We start from the raw sequence: 8,656 nt of genomic DNA, 5'->3' as shown, positions 1-8,656 counted from the left end.
AGGGAACAACCCAACAAGATGATATAACAATTGTAAATATACATACACCCACTATCAGAACATAGAAATACATACAAATGTTACTTTTAAAAATAAGGGAATTAATTCCTAATAACAAAATAATAGTAAGGGATTTTAATTCCTGACTTACATCAATGGACTGATCATCCATATAGAAAATCAAGAAAGAAGAATTTTCTTTGAATAACAAACTGAACCTGATTGATTTAACACATATATTCAGAACAATCCACCCTAAAACAGCAGAATACAAATTCTTTTCAAATCACCTTCTCCAGATTACACCATGTATTAGGCCATGAAACAAGTTTCAACAAAGTAAGAAAAAAAAATCTAAGTCATACAATTTCTCTTTTCTGACCACAAAATTAGAAAATAGAAATAAAAAGGATGGAAAGATCATAAGTATATGAAGGTTAAAACATACACTACTAAACAATGAATCCATCAACCAAGAAATCAAAGAAGAAATAAAAATCTGCAAGGGATGAAATGAAAATTAATATGACAGTCCTAAAATCTTTATGATGCAGCTAAAGCAGTTCTAAAATGGAAGTTTACCATAATCCTGGCTTATTTTAAAAAGCAAGAATAATCTCAAATAAATACCCTAACATAACACCTAAATGAGCTAGAAAAAGAACAATAAACAAAACCATTTAAAACCAGTAGAATGTCTTCTTTGGAGGAGATTATGCTGAGTGAGAAAGTCAAGCAGATAGAATCAATTATCATATGGTTTCACTTACTTATGGAGCATAAGGAATAACAAGGAGGACATTGGGAGAAGGAGAGAAGTGAGTTGGGGGAAATCATAAGGGGAGATGAAGCATGAGATACTGTGGACTCTGAGAATCAAACTGAGGGTTTGAGGGGAGTGGGTGGGGGGGTTGGGCGAGCCTGATTGTGTGTATTAAGGAAGGTATATATTGCATGGAGCACTGGGTGTGGTGCATAAAAATGAATCTTGGAACACTGAAAAAAATAAAATAAAATTTTAAGAAATTAAATTAAAAAACAGTAGAATGAAGAAAATACTAAATATTAGTGCAGAAATATATGATATATAATCTAAAGAAACCCATAATACAAAAAAGAAAAAAAAAACAGATCAATGAAAACGGAATAGTTTTTTGAAAAGAACAACAAAGTGGCGCCTGGGTGGCTCAGTGGTTTAAAGCCTCTGCCTTTGGCTCAGGTCATGATCCCAGGGTCCTGGGATCGAGCCCCGCATCAGACTCTGTTCAGCAGGGAGCCTGCTTCCCTTCCTCTCTCTCTGCCTGCCTTTCTGCCTTCTTGTGATCTCTGTATGTCAAGTAAATAAATAAAATCTTAAAAAAAAAGAAAAGAGCAACAAAATTGATAAACATCTGGCCAGTCTCATTAAAATAGAGAGAGAGACAGGGAGACAGAGATAAAGTTAAAATAAGCAAAATTACAATTGAAACAGAATAAATAACAGCCAACACTATTTAAATACAAACACTTATAAGGGAATATTATGAAAAATTATATGCCACGAATCTAGACAACCTAGAGGAAATACATAAATTTCTAGGAACATTACATCTAGCAAAATTGAAGCAGGAAGAATTAGAAAATTTCAACAGTCTGATTACCAGCAATGAACTTGAAACACTAATCAGACATGTCCCACTAAAGTTCAGAACCAGACATCTTCACAGGTGAATTGTATCAAACATTTAAATAAAAGTTAATGCCTATTCTCTTACTGTTCTAAACAATAGAAGAGAAAGAAGTTATTCCAAATTCATTTTACGAGGACAATATGACCCTTATACAAAAACAAGATTAAAATTTGTATGGAACCACAAGATTTAGAATAGCCATAGAAATCTTAAAAAATTAAAAAAAAGAAATTGCATATCTAGTTTTAGACTTAAAGTTATATTACAAAGATATTGTAATCAAAAGAAGGTGGTGCTGGTACAAAAATGGACAAATAAATGAAAGGAACACAATAGAAAACTCAGAAATAAACCCATAATTATATGGTCAATTAATTTCTACAAAGGAAGGGCACCTGGGTGTCTCAGTGGGTTAAGCCTCTGCCTTTGGCTCAGGTCATACTCTCAGGGTCCTGAGATTGAGCCTGGCCATCAGGTTCTGTGTTCAGCAGGGAGTCTACTTCTCCCTCTCCCTCTGCCTGCCTTTCTGCCTACTTGTGATCTCTCTTTCTCTCTCTCTCTCAGTCAAAAAATTAAATATATTCTTTTAAATAATCTTCTGCAAAGATAGGATATACAATGGGAAAAAGACAATTTCTTCAACAAATGGTGGTGGGACAACTGACAGCAACATACAAAATGATTGGATCACTTTTAAACATCATACACAAAATAAACTCAAAATAGATTAAATAGCTATATGTGAAACCTGAAACCATAAAAATCCTATAGGAGAGCACAGACATTGATTTATCCGACATCAGTCATAGCTGCATTTTTCTAGATATTTCTCCTGAGGCAAGGGAAATAAAAGTAAAAATAGATCATTGGTACTACATCGAAAGCTTCTGCACCGCAAAGGAAATGATCAACAAAACCATTACATTTCTGTAACTACTCTCCTTACATTAGTTTTATTTCCCTCTTTCTTCAGAAATCTGGAAGTAAAATATTGAGAAAAAGTGACTCAATTTTAGAATTTATGTATTTATTATTGGTACATATACTTAAAATGTGCTCTCATTGTTACACAGAGTAGACATTTAAGACACAAATATTCATAGTCATTTATTTAATAATACACCAACCTGTTTAGAGCTAAGTCTAGAATTTATGTTTTCTGATTCTCTATTCAGGGATTTATCCCCAAGTCCAAACTATTTCAAAATTCTGCTTTCCTTCTTTCCTGCAGTGACTTTTCAGACCAGCAAAAATACTTACCAGAAATTAGCCTGCTGTAGAAATATATGTTTTATGTAGAAATCATTTTTGGTTTAAGGAATGCTTCAAGGGGGGCACCTGAATGGCTCAGTGGGTTAAAGCCTCTGCCTTCAGCTCAGGTCCTGGGATTGAGCCCCACATCGGGCTTTCTGCTCAGCAAGGAGCCTGCTTCCCCTCCTCTCTCTCTGCTGCTTCTCTGCGTACTTGTGATCTCTGTCTGCCAATAAATAAATAAAATCTTAAAAAAATGCTTCAAGGAACCAGCCTGAGCAAGTCCATGTAGGGAAGTACCCTACTTTTGTTACAGTATCTAATTCTGCATCCATATATGGAATGAATTCCCTCCTATATGAACTCCCTCTTTCCACTAAAGCCTAACTCAACCAATCCCAAGGCAGGAGATACAAAAGAACTTAATGCTTTCATGTTGTGTATTCCTTGAATATTTTAAACATTTAAGTATCTAATTTAATATTTACACAAATTAATTTGTCAATAAGCAATATACACATTGTTAATTTGTATTTGTGTGTGTGTTTCCATAAAATTTCATGAATTGAAATCAATTAGAGTCAAAGTTATACACATACATGTGAACTTGCACACAGATTACTAAAGTATGCTTCTTTTTGTTGTGTTTCATGGTGGGTTAATACTGCTATATTTCACAAGCAAAATGCTTAGAATTTTGTGTTAAACCTTCAATTGACTTGAGTTTATTTTATGGTCATTAGTGTTAACCTAGTACCCATCTGAATGTGCTTCTAATTGAAATTATTTACAAAGTCAACTATATGTACTCTTACAATGTTTATAATTACACATATGCATGTTCCTTCACACACACACACACACACACACACAATCACTCCAACATGAATCTTGCAATGTAAATGAACTACTTTCTTTTTTTTTTTGTAAGTGAACTATCTTTTAAGAAACCAATATTTTCCCATTTTTTCTGTCTCCTGGAGTTTAGGAAAGTAGGTGAAAGTCACATAGAAAATTTCATTTTGTAATTGGTTATTTGGAAATGGCACACATCCATCAAGAATTCTTAGAAAGGTAAAGCCAATGCCTTCTGGAATCTGGAGAAGAAGATGTGTGTCATAGCTCTGAATCTTAGTAACTGTGTGATCTTACAATACCATTTTCAATGTCCAATTGTTGATATAAGAATGAATGTACTTTCAGGATTATGTGACATAATAAAATAAGTTAAATCTTTTTTTTCAACGCTAAATTCAACTATAAATAAAATTTACTGTTTTGATCTCAGAACAAAACCATGTAAGTCTCAATAACACACCCATCACAGTTTCTATGCACAGATAATTTAGATCAGAGCCCAGAACAGACAGGATAAGAGAAAGATCTACAGGAACCCAGAGAGGGCTTTGACTCTGTTCTCACTGAGCCCTTTGGGAAAAGGAAACATAGAAAGAGCAGATGATAATCCGTTCCATTGTAGAAAACTGCACAAAAAGGAGTGATCCCATTATCTGGTTGAAATACAAAACCAGGGAGAACTTTTTTTTTGTTGTTGTTTATTTACAGCATAACAGTGTTCATTGTTTTGGCATCACACCCAGTGCTCCATGCAGTACTTGCCCTCCCTATTACCCACCACCTGGTTTCTCAACCTCCCAACCACCCCGCCCTTTCAAAACCCTCTGGTTGTTTTTAAGAGTCCATAGTCTTTCATGGTTCCTCTCCCCTCCCAGTTTCCCTCAACTCCCTCTCCTCTCGATATCCCTATGTCCTCCATGTTATTTGTTATGCTCCACAAATAAGTGAGACCATATGATACTTGACTCTCTCTGCTTGACTTATTTCACTCAGCATAATCTCTTCTAGTCCCGTCCATGTTGCTATGAAAGTTGGGTATTCATCCTTTCTGATGGAGGCATAATACTCCATTGTGTATATGGACCACATCTTCCTTATCCATTCATCCGTTGAAGGGCATCTTGGTTCTGTCCACAGTTTGGTGACCATAGCCATTGCTGCAATAAACATTGGGGTACAGATGGCCCTTCTTTTCACTACATCTTTATCTTTGGGGTAAATACCCAGCAGTGCAATTGCAGGGTCATAGGGAAGCTCTATTCTTAACTACTTGAGGACTCTCCACACTGTTCTCCAAAGTGGCTGCACCAACTTGCATTCCCATCAACAGTGGAAGAGGGTTCCCCTTTCTCCACATCCTCTCCAACACACATTGTTTCCTGTCTTATTAATTTTGGCTATTCTAACTTTTGTAAGTTGGTATCTTAATGTGGTTTTAATTTGAATCTCCCTGATGACTAGCGATGATGAATATTTTTTCATGTGTCTGACAGCAATTTGTATGTCTTCATTGGATAAGTGTCTGTTCATGACTTATGCCCACTTTTGGACATGGTTATCTGTTTTGTGTGTGTTGAGTTTGAGAAGTTCTTTATAGATCCTGGATATCAACCTTCGTCTGTACTGTCATTTGCAAATATCTGCTCCCATTCCATGGGCTCCTCTTTGTTTTGTTGACTGTTTCCTTTGCTGTGCAGAATCTTTTGATCTTGATGAGGTCCCAAAATTTCATTCTAGCTTTACACCTTTGCCTTTGGAGACATACCTTGAAAAAAATTTGTTCTGGCTGACATCAGAGTGGTTATTGCCTATGTTTTCCTCTATGATATCTGATGGATTCCTGCCTCACATTGAGGTCTTTTATCCATTTCGATTTTATTTTTGCTTATGGTGTAGGTGAATGGTCAAGTTTCATTCTTCTGCACATAGCTGTCCAATTTTTCCCAGCACCATTTATTGAAGAAACTGTCTTTTTTCCACTATTAATAAAAATGAATTTTAATTTCCTTGATCTCTGGGAAGTTTTTTCCTTTAAGAAAGATATCAAGATACATCCAGGAAAATGAGAAAAAAATCCTAATAATATCATTGAACAGAAATATAGAGACAATCTACAGACAGAAAGACTTCAAAGGTAACACGATGTCAATCAAAACCTATCTCTCAACAATCACTCTCAATGTGAATGGCCTAAATGCGCCCATAAAATGACACAGGGTTGCATATTGGATAAAACGACAGGACCCATCCATATGTTGTCTACAAGAGACCCATTTTGAACCTAAGGATACACACAGACTGTAAGGGAAGTGATGGAGAAGCATCTTTCATGCCAATGGGCCTCAGAAGAAGGCCGGGGTAGTGATTCTAATATCAGATAAATTAGATTTTAAACTAAAGACTGTAGTCAGAGATACAGAAAGACACTACATAATTCTTAAAGGGACTATCCACCAAGATGATCTAACAATTGTAAATACGTCCCCAATATGGGAGCAGCCAATTACATAAGAAAACTATAAACCAAGATAAAGAGTCATATTGATATGAATACATTGACAGTAGGAGATCTTAATATGCCTCTCTCAGTAATAGACAGATCATCGAAGCAAAAAATTAATAAAGAAATAAGAGCATTGAATGAATCATTGGACCAGATGGACCTCATAGACATATATAGAACATTCCACCCTAAAAGAACAGAATACCCATTCTTCTCAAGTGCACATGGAACCTTCTCCAGAATATACCACATACTGGGTCACAAATCAGGGCTTAACCTAATACCAAAAGACTGACAATATTCCCTGCATTTTCTCAGATCACAGTGCTTTGAAACTGGAGCTCAATCACAAGGAAAAGTTTGGAAGGAACTCAAACATCTGGAATCTAAAGACCACCTTGCTTAAGAATGCTTGCCTGAGGGTTTTGAAGGGTCAAGGGTGGGAGGTTGGGGGAACAGGTGGTGGGTAATGGGGAGGGCACATTTTGCATGGAGCACTGGGTGTTGTGCAAAAAGAATGAATACTGTTACGCTGAAAAAATAAATAAAATGGAAAAAAAAAAAGAATGCTTGGATCAACCAGGATATCAAAGAAGAACTGAAACAATTCATAGAAACCAATGAGAATGAAGACACTTTGGTCCAAAACCTATGGGATACAGCAAAGGCTGTTCTAAGGGGGAAATACATAGCCATCCAAGCCTCCATCAAAAAAATTGAAAAATCCAAGATCCATCCAGGAAGAACCCAAATAACCTTCCTCACTAACATCAAGGATTATAACTACCCTTCCATCTTATTCTTCTGTCAGTGTTTATGTGTATTTGTTTTTATTCTGGTATTATATAAATCTTATTCTTGGGGTTAATTTTTGTTGGGTTCTTCTTTTTTTATTGTCATTTACCCTTCTTGGTCTTTTTGTTAGTTCGTTTTTGTTTATATAACTTATAAATCTTCCTTTTGGGGCTCATTGTTGTTGGGTTTTCTATTTTCTACCTTTCATTGTTTTTCATTTTCTTTCCTTTTTGGTGGTGACTTCTGATTGCTCCTAAACTTTCCAAGGTGCACCTTGCCTGGATTGTGGTTGATATATTCAGCTATACATCACCTCAACTACCTTTCACCAAAATGACTAGGAGGAGGAACAACCAAGAGAGGAAAAATTCAGAGACTGTGCCTTCTCCCAAGGAACTATTGGAAATGGACAGAACAGATATGTTGGGAAAAAAATCAGAGTAACAATCATCTAGGCAATGGCTAGATGCAGAAAACCTTTAGTAACAACATAGAATCTAAGGGCACTAGTGAGAGTCCATCTGGCAGAACTTAAAAATGATATCAATGAGATCGAATCTATTCTAAATACTCTAACATCTAGGGTAGCTGAGGCAGAAGATAGAATTAGTGATCTAGAGGACAAACTGATATAGAAGAAAGATCAGGAGTAGGTCTGGAACAAATAGCTTAGAAGTCATACAGAATTAGGGAAATAAATGATGCCATGAAATGTTCCAACATCAGAATTACTGGGATCCCCAAGGGGGTGGAGAAAGAGATAAGACTGGAGGATATAGTTGAATAAATTCTGAATGAAAGTTTCCTCCATCTGGGGAATGGAACAAGTGTTCATGTCCTAGAGATGGAAAGAATGACCCCCAAGATCAGTGAATTTAAGAAGACCTCCAGAACATGACTGTAAAATTCACGAATCATAATTTTAGACAAAAGGTCCTAAGGGCAGCCAGGGGAAGAGATTCCTGACATACAGAGGAGGGTCAATAAGACCTATCTTGGATAACATCATACCTGTCCACAGAAATCTCGCAAGCCAGAAAATGCTTGCATGACATATTCAGGGCACTAAATGAGAGAATATGCAGCCAAGAATACTTTATCCAGCAAGGCTGACATTCAAGATGGATGGAGAGATAAAGAACTTCAAAGACCAGCAAGGTTTAAAAGGGTATGTGAACACCAAGCTGGCATAACAAGAAATATTAAGGGGCGATTCACTAAAATAAGAAAGAACCCAAGAGTAACATAAAATAGAAATCAACAGACACAATCTGTAAAAACTAGGAATTCACAGGCAACATAATGTCAAGAAAAACTTATCTTTCAATAATCACTCTAAATATGAATGGCCTAAATGCTCTTATAAAATGACACAGGGATGCAGATTGAATAAAATGACAAGACCCATCCATACGCTCTCTAGAAGAGACATAGTTGGAATATAAAGATACATCCAGATTGAAAGTGAAGGGATGGAGAAGAATCTTTCATGCCAACGGTTCTCAAAAGAAAGGTGGGGGAGAGATTATCATATCAGATATATTCTATTTTAAGCCAAAGACTGTAGTCAGAGATACAG

The sequence above is a fragment of the Meles meles genome, chromosome 3 (genome assembly GCF_922984935.1).
Source record: "Meles meles chromosome 3, mMelMel3.1 paternal haplotype, whole genome shotgun sequence".
Taxonomy (NCBI): Eukaryota; Metazoa; Chordata; class Mammalia; order Carnivora; family Mustelidae; genus Meles; species Meles meles.
The sequence above is the reverse complement of the archived record's forward strand: the minus strand, read 5'-3'. Positions refer to the sequence as shown.